The 13,208-nt window shown below is 46.0% G+C and overlaps 1 protein-coding gene across 7 annotated transcripts in view; it reads left to right on the top strand.

The window, feature by feature from the left end:
- The window catches only part of IL1R1 (interleukin 1 receptor type 1), a 70,953-nt gene that overhangs the window by 32,346 nt on the left and 25,399 nt on the right, over window positions 1-13,208 (top strand). For 6 of the 7 annotated variants that reach the window (XM_081068169.1, XM_081068166.1, XM_081068167.1 and 3 more), the window contains exon 2: window positions 10,230-10,306. The gene's annotated coding sequence lies outside the window, so the exon portion shown is untranslated. Of the gene's footprint in view, window positions 1-5,964; window positions 6,147-10,229; window positions 10,307-13,208 lie in introns of all 7 variants that reach the window. The other variant, XM_081068168.1, reaches the window with a different exon arrangement.

The raw sequence follows: 13,208 nt of genomic DNA, 5'->3' as shown, positions 1-13,208 counted from the left end.
TCTCTCTCTCTCTCTCTCTGTGTGTGTGTGTCTGTATGTGTGTGTGTGTGTGTTGCTTCCAGGCGTTGTCATCCAGCCACACTTAGCCGGTTTAGGAGTGTCTGTCCCTCCTAGGGTTTCAGGAGTGTCCTTAAAGGGTTTGGCTCGGAAGGGCCAGTCTCCTTAACGAGAATCAGTCTCCTTAACAAGATAGAGATGAGTGCTCTTGAACACGGGATGGGGGAGGCGTACTTGTGGCCCCTCTGGATTAAGGATGGTGCTGGGTGGCACGGCTACAGACAGCCAGAAGACACTCATTGACAACAGGTGTGTCTAGCCCTTTACAGTTTATAAGACCCGTTGCACTTGCAGCTCCTTTATCCTCCCAACAGAGACATGCTGTTATCACCCAAGGAAGCAGAAGCTTAGTAGGGTGCTTAACTTGTTGAAGGACTGGCACCCAGAAGGAGAGTGAGACCTCTGGACTCCAAACCCCATGCCGTCTACTTTAAGGCATGATGGTTCCCAGAGGTCCCTGCCTACCAAGGCTTTCTTCTCTGCCAGCTGGGAGGGATGAAGCCTGCTCAGCAGGGTGTGTGGATTCCTGCCAGGAGCAGCTGTCCACAGTGTTTTCTGGCAGCAGGGGATGCTCGCCAGATGGGCATGTTGCAGTGGTTTTTGCTCCAGGGCCTAGAAACCAAGGAAAGAATGTCTCTGGGCCACTGATGCCATGAAGAAAAGGTGAGCCGAGACCCATCCATCATGGAATGTGATGCCTGGGTCACCCTGGCTTAGTGGCAAGCTTCTGTCTGGAAGGTGAATGTAAAAGTGGAACTCCTCTCTGTGCTTATTGATGAATTGAGGAGAGCCAGGAGTGGTGCTGGGGAAGTTAACTACCGCTTTTCCCCCAATTCACTGTGCAACCATGGGTTTTTTCTTTCTTGGCTCCTTAAATTAATTTATTTAATATCCTGTTTAATATTTCATTTAATATTCTGTATTCATATCCTGTATTATGTTGTGTGCTAGACAGACTGGGATTCGATGGGAGAAGGGTCGTGGGACCCCTGATTTATTTCCAGTCTTACTTGGCTGGGTCCCATTCTGCTGTGCGTGGAGCGTCGCCGGCACCCATCCACTCTTGGGTGGCCTTCATGTAGTTTCAGAAAGGATATTTCACCTGAATTCTCACGTGACCAAAACCTCCATTTCTAATAGGCTGTACTGAGTCTGGTGTGGTATAACATGGCAACAGGGCTTTCTTAAGACTGAAACACATAGCATCTTTTGAGCAAATCCTTTACTGTTGGTGAAACACTACTTAATATTAGTTTCACTTCTTTATTTGACAAATGCTTATTAAACATCTACTATGTGCCAGGCACTGTTCTGAGTACTGAAGATGGAGCAGTGACTGACGTAGTTTCAAATCCATGCCCTCTAATGGATGTGAGTCATATGGGTGAAGTCACAAGGCATATGCAGTCCCTCTGCCCACAGACAGGGTTCTTAGAAATTTGATCCTTGAACAGAGTATGGGTACACTGGCTGCGCACAGAGAGGAGACCACTCAGCATCTCCAGTGGAACGGACAAGAAGATGGTGGACGAGGACACAGCTCTTTGGTTCCCTAAAGAATAGCAGAGTGCCGAGATAATCTCTGGGCTTAGCTGTGTACTTGGACCGGGGCAGATGGAAAACCTGTAGCTGAGATGCGTCAGTGGGAGGTGGGTGTCTATCTGGAAACAGGTAGAGCTGTTGTGGAGAGAGTGGTGGCAAAGCTGGATGATTGCAGCGAAACTACCACAGCCCAGGCTAAGTAGGTAGGTACAGAGATTATGATTATGATGTTACATGACAGACCCACTGTGACTTGTCACTTTCAAAGACAGAAATCATGAGGCACTGAAACTCTCTGGCCATGGCCCAGCCCCACATTCCCCATCTGCTGCTGTCAGCAGGCACACCGTTTGTGTTTTCCTCTCTTTGAGCTTGTCAGGTGGGCTGACAGGATCTGCACTGTCAGCAGCTTTGTTCCTCCCCACTGGCTCTCCGCCATGGCCCCAGGCAATGCTTCTGCAGCCTTGTGGCCCTGCCCAGCGTATGGGAGCGTGGGGGGTGGGGTGGGGAGGCTGACACCACAGTGATCCCACCGAGTGTTGAAAGGGGCTGAGGTTCCTCAAGGACCCTGGTCATACCTTTGGATTCTGCACTGTCTTCTCTTCATGCACGTGTCAGAGTAATGGAGATAAATGTTTCATTCCTACATGTTCAGGAGAGGATTTATAAGATGCCATAGTTAAAAATAGGATGAAACAAACAAGAGGGAGGACAAACTGGAGTTGAAATGAGCTTTACTTTCCCTTATCTGCAGGTGTACTTTCAGTAGTTTCAGTTACCCACAATCAACCACAATCCGAAAATATTAAATGGAAAATTCCAGAAATAAACAATTCATAAGTTTTAAATCACACACCGTTCTGAGTAGTGTGATGAAATCTTGCACTATCCTGCTCCTGCCCGGGATGTCAATCATCCCTTTATCTAATATCTCCATGCAGTGTGTGCTCCCCGATACCTGACACTTAAGTCACTTTGCAGACTGACTGTCCCGGGATCACAGTGCTTACTTTCAAATCACTCTTCTTTTACTTAATGGCCCTAAAGTGCAAGAGCAGTGATGCTGGCAATTCAGATATGCCCAAGAGAAGTCCTAAAATGCTTCCTTGAAGTGAAAAGGGATGTATGTATGGGAAAAAACATAGTGTATACAGGGTTTGGTACAATCCTTTGTTTCAGGCATCTAAGGAGGTCTTGGACATATCCCCCGGGGATATGTGTGTGTGTGTGTGTGTGTGTGTGTGTGTGTGTGTGTGTGTGGTGACTATAAAATGCAAACCTCTCTGAACTATATACTTGTAAGTTACCAAGTGGGGCTGCAAATGCGAGGTAAGCCTGGTGCCCCAGCCCTGCCTGTACCTTGGCACACTGAGAAGTGCCAGGACTGGACCACAGAGCAAACAGACTAGCATCTCCGGGGATGTGCCGAGGTGCGGTATTTTTGAAGCCCTCCGGGTGGTTCTAACACATCTCCAGGGTTGACAACAGCCAACACCAATACGTGTTCTTGCACGCTGTGGGAGAGAGCAAACCTGGTGGGGTACCGTTGGCCATATCCTCAAAATGAAGCAAAAGTGCTAAGGAGAGGTAAAAGCATTCCTGATACAGAGAGAAGCGGGAACTTTCTCCTGAAGTCCCCAGTTAAGAGGTGCAAAGAGCCAGTTTGAGGCTCTCTCTCGAAATACCCACATTGAAAATGCAGTTGGATAGCCGCATTTCAGTTGGACTGTAGGTGCTAATAGAAGGGGGGTGGGTGGGTCGAGGCATCCTGGGCTCTGCACAGCTGCCTGCCCAAACTGGCGAACTTTTGGACCTCGGAAAACACAGCCAGTCACTCCTGACCAAGAGTTAAATGGAAGAGTTCCATGTTGTCACTTTGGATTGGAGCTTCACACTTAATTCAAAACCCAACAGCCCCCTGTCATGCAAATATTAGGGGTACCAAAAAAAATGTATATACATGACGTGTATTCATGTTTTGTTATCAATATATATTGAATATTACAATTTTAAAACAGTGTTTTCTTTTCTTAAAATGTGTGTACATTTTTTTGGGTGCCCTCTGTATTTTTACGCACCCTTTTGAAAATTCTGAAGTAACATAATAAAACTTACCTACAACACAATTTCCAAATAATCAACATAATAACTAGATGTAAAGAATAACGAAAAGTCATTTATATTAAAATTATATATTTTTCGTGTGTGGATGCTTGGGCAGAGCCAAACTAGAACCCGATGAGGTCACCAAATGCTTTCTGTAGACTGGACTGTAGGACAACTTGGGACAGCTACAAGTACAGCCTGGAACAGAGGAGTCCTGGTGGTGGTCCAGACACCACTGAATGACGAGTGACTCTTGGTCAGGGGCTACATGGTGAAGCCTCCTCTTTTTGCCTGACTGGAAAGCAGTGGTTGGGGACACTCTCGCACACACAGTCAACTTTTTGACAAGTCTTACGTGGTAGGACTCAGTGTCATAGCTGTGCTGTGCTGGAGGGATGAAGGAAGCTGGAAAGGGACAGGAGACCAGAAGCAGTCCCATCTCTGGGTCTGGTTCCTGTTGTTCAGGAGTACTAGGACATTTGTAGGGGCAACATGGAGGCCTTGTTAAACTCCGGCCTAAGGGTCAAGAGGCTTGGGTCTCGCCAATTCCTGTGTGTAGCCCTTCTGTGACAGTAATCACATCCTCTGGGCCTCACCTTCCCCTTTGACCTGAAAACCCACCAATCTGGTGGCTTTGTACCTTGTAATAGCTGAGTACCTTAAATTTCACAGCACCACCTACAACCTCTGTGGTTATCTTTACTTTATCTTCATATCCTGTGTATGAGATTCTTTGATGATTAAAAATGTCCCTTGCCTCATTTGCACAGGTAAATAAGCCACACAAATCTACTGTGAGCTAGGCTTTTGGATCCGTCCACTGATAGGAAGATTGCCAAACTATCAGTGTTTCTTGGACTTTCTGAGAGGTTAAGTGTTTTCCGTTGCCTCTTCTGTTGTGGAGTCTTGTTGGCCCATATGTAGTTGTGTAAAGCTTTTCCTTGGAGAGACATCCCTGAGAGAGTTGAGTTGAGTTTTAGGAGGTCTGTGTGTCGCTTATCTCTAGGACAGAAATAGCCACCCCACATTCAGAGACCCCTCTGAGTCACTTCCATGTTTTCTTTCCCTGTCTCAAGTGGGGAACCATCCTGGGGGTGTCCTCAGTAGTTAGGATTAGGTGGTCCCATGGGTGTGAGTTTGTGGACCCCTGATGCTTCCATTTTGCATGATTGGGACTAAATAGAGATGACTGTAGGTGTTGATGGAGGGTAGTGCCTCTCAGATTTTCCCACCAAACGACTCCTCGGGTGAAATGAAAAGCAGATGCTCAATTCAGCACTCCAAAGTGACTTACCTTAAGGGGTACTTCTTTGATACCTCATGTATAATCTCTTGAAAATTTTTCTTTCCACTTTATAACAGAGCTGTAGTTTCTCTAATATGAAAATAATAACTTCCCCCAGAAAATCCGTGGGTAAAGTCAGTACCCCAGAAGATAGACTCCGAGTTTCCCAGCTGTCTACTGCTTCTTCTTGGGGGTTTGTGGATTCTAGTTTCAGAAATAAGAACTTGCATAGGTGCAGAATTCTCAAGGATTTTCTACAACTGTGCGGTTCTATGGCTTTCGTCTTTAAAACTGATATTTTTGGTCTTAACACTATAGGAGATTGTTTAATAGCTGTTAGGATCCTTGTAACAGGTGACGATCATAATTATGGGTTTTGTTTTAATATCATAACCCATTCCCCAGACATGTTTCCACTGGTTCTCAATAGAACTGGAAGTTGTGACATTTCCTGATCTAAAGAACCTGCTTTAATCCTTGCTTTTCCTGGGAACTCATCCACAGTCATGTCTCAGTTCTAGTCAAGAGCCTAATTACAGTTGGAGCCTAATCCTCTGAATATTTCTCCGTCATGTCAAATATACAGAGGGTACCAAAAAAAATGTATACACATTTTAAGAAAGGAAAACTGTATTAAAATTGTAATACTCAATATATGCCGATAACAAAAGGTGAATACAAGTCACATTTGACTTCTGCCATGACAAGAGGTGCTCAGAGTGGTTACCATCAATGTCCAGACACTTCTGATCATGGCGAACTACTACTTCTTGAGCAATGTTGACCAAAGTATCCGCTTGTATACATTTTTTTTGGCACCCCCTATACATCCATACACATGTTGATTAATGTTTGGGATGAGAAGCTGTATTAAATGATGGTGTGTATGTATTTATGAGGCACTCATAAATGGTGTAAAGAGTGAGTTGGTATGAGGTGGAACGTGGGAAGTACAATTAGTATTTCTTTTTCAGTTGCAGAAGTGGGCCTCTGTTACGTCTAGTACTTGGAAAATGAAGGATTCACCAACTGTCGTCTCTTCCCTTGTCTTGAGTTTCTCTGGAAAGTCCCCATTTAAGAGCAATTTTGAGGCGGTGTCTTGAAATGACTCCCATTGAAAGTACAGTTTAATAATCGCACGTCAGCTGGACTTGAGGTTTGTCTTCCTCAGAACTTCCCTTAGACCCAGGCCCTGGAGAGTTCTGTACTTCATCTTAGCCAGTCACATGCCTTGGCATGGCCAGCAGTTGGAGGGCCAAGAGGACGTGCCCACTTGGAACTTGTGCACACCAGTACCTCGCCCTTGACCATGATCCTGGTACCCAGAGGGACAGCTGGAATTCCCTGCCCAAGCCACCTGGACTCTGGTGCCAGGGCCTGTGTGGGCCTCTTTCCTGGGTCATTGCCTACGGACTCCACCGCTTGTGTGCCTCCCTGGTGTGAAGAGTGGCCAGGGCTATATGGGGGAGATGGACGTGGACGTGTGCACGCTCAGGGGTCCTCACAATATGGGCTGGAGCTGGGGGCAGGCAGGGAAGCCAGGGTTGGAGATTAGTGTAGCTAGAAACAGCACAAGACACACAGTAGGACTGCTGTGTGCTGATGCTGGATGGGGCAGTGCAGCCTGTGCTCAGACACTGCCCCCAGCGCTAGTACCTTTGCTGCTACTCTCATCATACTGCTCGTGATGTCTGGGGTGTGTCTCATGCATGCCACCTCGGCCACAGGCCTGGCTTCTGTCCGGGAAGGCAAGATTCACAATGTGGGGGAATTCCTCAAGAATAAGGAGGAAATTTCTCAAGAACAAGAAGGCATTAATAGACACCATATGGCTACAAGTAGGAACAAATGCTCCTCCCCCTGCACAGGGGTCCTGGGTCTTGAGGAAACCACCTAGGTTCTTGTGACAATCCTTCAGTCCCCCAGCTGTCACTTTTCCTATGTCTGCTCTGGGCATGGAATTTCTTGCAGAGTGACAGGATGGCACTAAAGAGGAAGTCAGTCCTTCCTGGAAGTGGGGATCCTATTAGGGTCCAATATGTTCCTCGTAAATTCTTATACTTAATCTGCTTTTGGAATTTAGTTCAAGTTGAAATTTTCTCATTCTGGGTCTAGTCGGACATTGCTTCATGCCTCAAACGTGCATTTGTGTTTTATCTTCAGTAGACAAGTAGCTTTGTAAGTTCCATGTACCACATAGTCATGTTGTTGTGCACTGACGTTTCTAAGTATGTTGTAATCACCAAAAAGCAATGGGAGCTACACTTGGGAAGTCCACAATGGCCAGCTTTTTCATGTGATTGTCACAGCAAGCCGTGCTTCCTGTTTTCACACTTGGTCCCTACTGATTGCCCCGTGCTGGGTGTGAGAGTCCCAGTGCTTCACCCCTGCACAGCAGCTGGAAGCTGCTCTACAGGGTGTTAGCAAGTCTGGAAATCCCTTAGGTAACCTAGGTAGTAGGCATCGCTGCAGCTCAGGTAGGAAGGGGAGCGGTAGGCTAGTTAATTTTTTGGGGGCAGTTAATCCTTTCTCCTTCCTTAATCCTTTAATTTATGTGGAAAATTCATCTGAAAAACCGCACAGTGGAATAAATCTGTGACTGTTTATTACTGCTGATACTTTCTAAAAGTATATATTGAATTTTATTATAAACCAATTTCAAAAATTACAACGGGCTTCGCTAAGTTGTTACTGAAGAAGGGAGGTTTTACTTGCCCGGTACTTCTGGTGTTAATAGCTTCTGACTCTAGTCCTGCCCCCACTGATTCCCACAGAATCTTCCCCATCCTCTGGCTATGAGCCCTTTGTCTAACTCCTTGGTTTTCTACCTTCTCCAGCATGATTCCCAGCTGCAGACCCCAACAGTAGTTCCCCTTGCATTTCAGTTCTCTGACTTACATATAGTACCCATATTTCATCCTTGCCCCTCTTCAGACTAAGCCAGGTTTTCATTCGTATGTGGTCTAATGCAAAGACGGTGGGTGGATGTCTTCCTCCCTCCCTCCCTCCCTCCCTCTTTCTCTCTCTTTTCCTTCCTACTCTTCTCTTCCCTCTTAACTGTGAGGTGTGATCAAACAATACGGTGAATGCTGCTGCTTCCATCCAACGGAAAGGCAGGGGTCTTCAATACAGGAAGCGGCACACTGAACCTTAGTAACAGTGTGTGACAAGTTTCAACTTGTTCAGTGCAGTCCGTCAGGTTGTGAGCTATGGTTGAGAGAATGTGGGTTTTAAAGTGTGCCCTAAATCATCTTCCATCATGACAATGTTCCGTGCCACACATGGCTTCTGGTATAAGGCAATTTCTGTCAAACAAAAACATTACAGTGTGTCCTCGTCCACCTTAGTCACCGGATCTGGCACTGTGTGACTTCTGGCTTTTCCCCAAAATCAAAATGATTCAGGATATCAAGGCAGCCACAACAGCACAAGTAAAGACACTCACGAAAGAGGATTTCCAGAACTGCTTCAGAAAATGGCAAGAACAATGGGATAAGTGTGTTCGAAGCAAGGGGGAGTATTTTGAGGGGGATTAATGGCAATGTGTCTTGTACTGTAGTAAAACATTTTTTAATCTGAACATTCACTGTATATTTTGATCACACTTCATATTTATTATGCTCTTAACACATGCAAGATGTGTAGGATGGGGTCTCCCTCACAGGATTATGGGAGAGGAGATGGGCTGCTCTGTACCTTTCTCCCCTGGCCCAGGAAGGGAAGGCCAGCAACTAGGGGAGCCCCCCAATCAATGCTGCCAGAGGGAGAACGTTTGTGACTCTGTTCCTGGCTGTGGAGGAAGGGGGTGTCCACAGGGGCCCCTAGGGGAGGCTTCTGATCAGAATGCTCTCAGAGCTGGTCAGAGTCACAAAAGCAGCTGGTGGACTAGGGTGAGTACAGTTTGTATAAATGGGCAAGGAGAAGAGCCTGAAAGGCAATGGGGAGCTGGAAGGTGAAGGCGGGACGGTGGCGTGGGGGTGGCCTCAGCCCAGGGGGCAAAGAGGTGGGGGGTGGGTAGGGCCAGGTGCTGCAAGCTGTCCAGTAAGATGGAAACAGAGGGCCCTTTGCTTGGGCAGTATGCTTCAGGGGAGCAGTGAGCCTAGGCGGCAGCTGGTCATGCCGTTCCACACTGGGTGGGAAGCAGAGGAAGTGAAGATAAAATTTCTTTTAAGAAGTTCCTGGGGCAAAGAGGAAGAGGGAAAGTAAAGTGGTTAGGGGGACGTGGGATGTCAGTGCCTCTGCAAATAAAATCATTCTTCTTGCCCATCCTTCTCTCCCTCCCCCAATATATTAATTTTTCTCGCATTCCCCATGTAATTCCCATCAGCCACAGTCATTTCTGGAACGCACTACGAGAGGCTGGGGGGACCTTGGTGGGGGGATGGGCCAGGGAATCATATAGTCTTCTCTTTGATTCCACGGTATGTTATGATTCATGTTGATGAGCCAGTGTGCCTCTGGCATCTTAATGTGATGCTGTGTCCTGTCTCATACATCTAAAGTGAATAATAAGGTGGTATTTAGTCCATCTCATTGAAGCAAAATGTTTGGTGTTAAGTTAGTCAGGCTGTTTTATGACTGGGCATTAAAAGGCCTATGCTCAGACCAAGCTTTTCAAAAGCCTAAGGAAATGATTCAAACTTCAAAACGAGAGTGGGGGCGGAGGGGGGGGGAGAGAGAGAGAGAGAGAGAGAAATATTCCAAAATACTGAAAGTAAACTGCAAAAGCAGAGAAGGAATGGTGAGATGTCACCAGGACATAACAGGAGAGCAGTCACAGCTTAGGCTTTCTGAAGTTATTTCAAATAATGTAATTTGCAAAGCAGGAATAGTCATACGCTTGGTATAAGGAAGAGCGAGCACTGAGAAGGTGTACCTATTTTTGAAAAGGGCCTTTTCATTTTGTTCTGGCATCTGGTGCACCTCTCTGAGCTTTACTCTCCATGTGTGTGAGGCCGTGAATTTCTTAGAGGTGGTTTGACTCATTTATGCATCTCTGTGTCTAGTAAAGTGCCAGGTACGTGTGTTTAGTCAAAAATTGGTGGTGGTGTCAAGCTCTTTTTATTCCTCACCCCATGATACTTGATTTTTGAAACTGTGGAAGACACACTCCCTAAACATACAACTCATTTCCATAAGCTTCATAAGCTTCATTGTTTTTTTTTTTTGACCCCTCTTGAGATCTGTGTGGCAGTCGGTGACTTGAAAGTTACGCTCGTATGTGCTCTTCCTTCCCCAGGTAGACACATCCCTTAAAGATGGTGACTCTCTCCTGAGCTGCTGGACCACTTCCTACGAGAACAGACCTTCTCCGAGGTAACAGGGCTGGGTCACCCCTGGGGCCCACCGACCTTTTCTCATAAACAGCTGAAATCCTGCACGCTCAGTTTCAGGTGGTCCTGGCATACCTTCCATTGTATACAGAACATTTTATTTTTTTCAGTACATTTCTATTTGGGACAGCTCCAGGGTTTTATCAGGTTTCTGAAGGGGTCTGCGAGTCCATTTAGAGCCACTGCTCACCCGCTTTCCCAGGGTCACCTTCCCTAGAGTGACAGCTATGACCTGTGTGATGATGGCTCCCAGTTCAGTGTCTTCAGGGCTTTCTCCAGTTCCAGGCCCTGCTGTCTACTTGACTTAGCGTTTGGTTTATGCTCCGATTCTCCATTTCAGTTGGAGACTTCACTGCTCACCTAGTCCCAGGAGATGCAGGCCTCTCGGCATCTCCTCAGGCTGTCTGTGGATGCCAGAACCTGCCCTCCTTCCCTAGATCTGTCCCCCACTGCCCCCCCGCCCCCCAGTGAAACAGGACTTATGCCTCCCGACCCACTCAGTCACCTCTTCTTTTGCTGCCTTTGAGGTGGTCTCAGATCCAGGTAAGGATCTGTGTGTCTATCACTGCTGGCTGGCTCACACCCACAGCTTCTCTGATCTGGACACCCCTCCCCATCACGGCAGCCTGCTCTCTCCGCCTCCCCTCTTGTCTCCAGTTTATATTCCACACAAGTGCCAGAATTTCTTTAAAAAAGTGAAAATCTGATTGTGCCCCACCCCTTGGCTTAAAACCTTTAAATGATTTTTTTGGCCACCTACTAAGTGCCGTCCCAACGCCTCAACAAGACTCCTCCGGTTTGGGGCACTTTCAGCCTCTCCTGCCTTGCTCGTGTTACCCCACCTTTGCTTTATGCACCAAGCACAACAGTACTGATCTCCTCCATACTCTCCCCACCACCTCACGCCTCTCCAGGAGTCCTCCTCCAGGCTGAGTTAGGGTGCTGCCTCCCTCAAACCTTGACATTTTTTCCCCGTCGTGGACACTTCCGAATCATGGTATAGCTCTCTAATGGATTTGCTCTCTTTCCCTGCCATTTGATGAGCTCCTTGAGCCAGGCCCAGGATCATTATTCCTATTTTTGTTCCCAGGGCCAAGTGTAGATGCAGGCATGTAGTAGATATTTAATATACAATGGTTGAGTTTGGCAGTGAATGGATAAATGAATGGGTACCTGAAAACATTTTTCTACAACTTTTATTTGTCATCATAGCGTGGGGTGACTTACAATGGCTAACACTTGAGGGTGACCATTTGCCAGACAGTGTTCTCAGCCCTTCCCTTGTGACAACTCCTTTAATCCTTACAATTGTCAACAAATACTGTTATTATTATCCCCATTTTGTTAAATGGCAGAACTGAAGCACGGAGGCTGAGTGCTATCGATTGGGTGTGTGGAAGATATCTTGTAGTCACATGTGGCCAAATGCCTAAATTGTGACCAGCTAGAGAAGCAGGTTCTCCTTTTATATTTTATTTTGTTCATTTAAACATTTTTTACTGTTTTTGTCTCTGGCACTAGCACTCTGCCTGACATACAGTAGAACACAAACGTTTCCCTTTTTTCCTTTCCAGTGTCCTCACTCTCTTAGGTCATGGGACCCTCTCTCTCATTCCATTGCCTAGAGCTGACCTCTGGCCCCAGGGTCCTGGGGACTGATATGGAGTCAGAAAAATCCCCTGCTGGAGGGAGGGGCCACTCCCACTCCCTTGTTTTTTTTTGCAGAAAAATTTTAGGGCAGGCAAAGTGAAATCTGGACTCATGGGCCTTGGCTCCCGGGCTTTATTTATTTATTAGAGCAGGAAGGGGTCTGAGATCATCCAACTCATTGCCCACCCGTACAGATGAGGAAACTGAGGCCCAAGGAGGAGTCATTTCCAATATCACCCTGCCCTGTGGCAGCAGGCCCCTGGCTTTGGACTTGAAATTATTAAATATTCTTTGCTCACCATTAATTTGGAATTTTATCTCGAGATACGCTCTGTATAATTCAGTCTGGCATCTTCCTTTCTTTCTCCCCTGCCTAGTAATCAGACAAGCCAGATCTTGTAACTAAATGAACAGCTGACAGTGCTCAGTTGGTTTTATAACGCCTCTGTTTATTTATTTATCTATAAACTAATGGGTGAATAATTGATTAACCTGGAACTGCTAATTGGGCAACATTTTAACCCTTTGTTTTCTTCCTCTCCAGCAGAGAGGCTTAAAATATTTCCTCAAAGTTACAGGAAGAGCAAATAGGCCAGGGTGTAAGACAGCAAAGCCTTTTACCTTATTTTAATAATCTGAATACAGTTTAAAGGTAAATATGATAATGATACTATAAATCTAAGCTAATTTGGGAGAAGGCCAATTTATATGACTAAAATCTCAGAATTACAGGACACTTAACGAATGCAGTCTTACTGCTCTGAGGTAGGATTAAAGGCATGAGCCAGGCTACAGATCACTGTCCTCACGCTGGAGGTAAACTGAGGAGAAGGTGAGCGGGGGGTGTCTCTTGTGCTTGGAGTCTTTTTACCTGCAATCTTTTTACCTGCAGTCTTTTTACCTGCAGTTAGACACCTGCAGGAGTCTAACTACCTGCAGTTATTTAAAAAGCACATTATAACATTTTTTTATACCTTTAAATGCCACTTCTTAAATAGAACATTTTCCAGCTACTATTGCAAAGATTGCATGCCATTAGAATTTGAATCAGTGATGTCTTACTTAAAATGTTTTGTGTTTGCAATTAACTTATAGCTACAAATAAGAATAGAGGCAAATTTAATCTGTAAAAAAATGAAAAAGCAGATTTTTTCAAAGCGTGAAACTATCAAAGCATGGTCTGCTCTGGACATTGCCACTGAGGTGGGGTAGAGGATTTTTTCATTCATTGCATG

This window comes from Rhinolophus hipposideros (assembly GCF_964194185.1).
Source record: "Rhinolophus hipposideros genome assembly, chromosome: 12".
Lineage (NCBI taxonomy): Eukaryota > Metazoa > Chordata > Mammalia > Chiroptera > Rhinolophidae > Rhinolophus > Rhinolophus hipposideros.
Note: the sequence above shows the minus strand (reverse complement) of the source record. Positions and strands in the feature narration are given on the sequence as shown.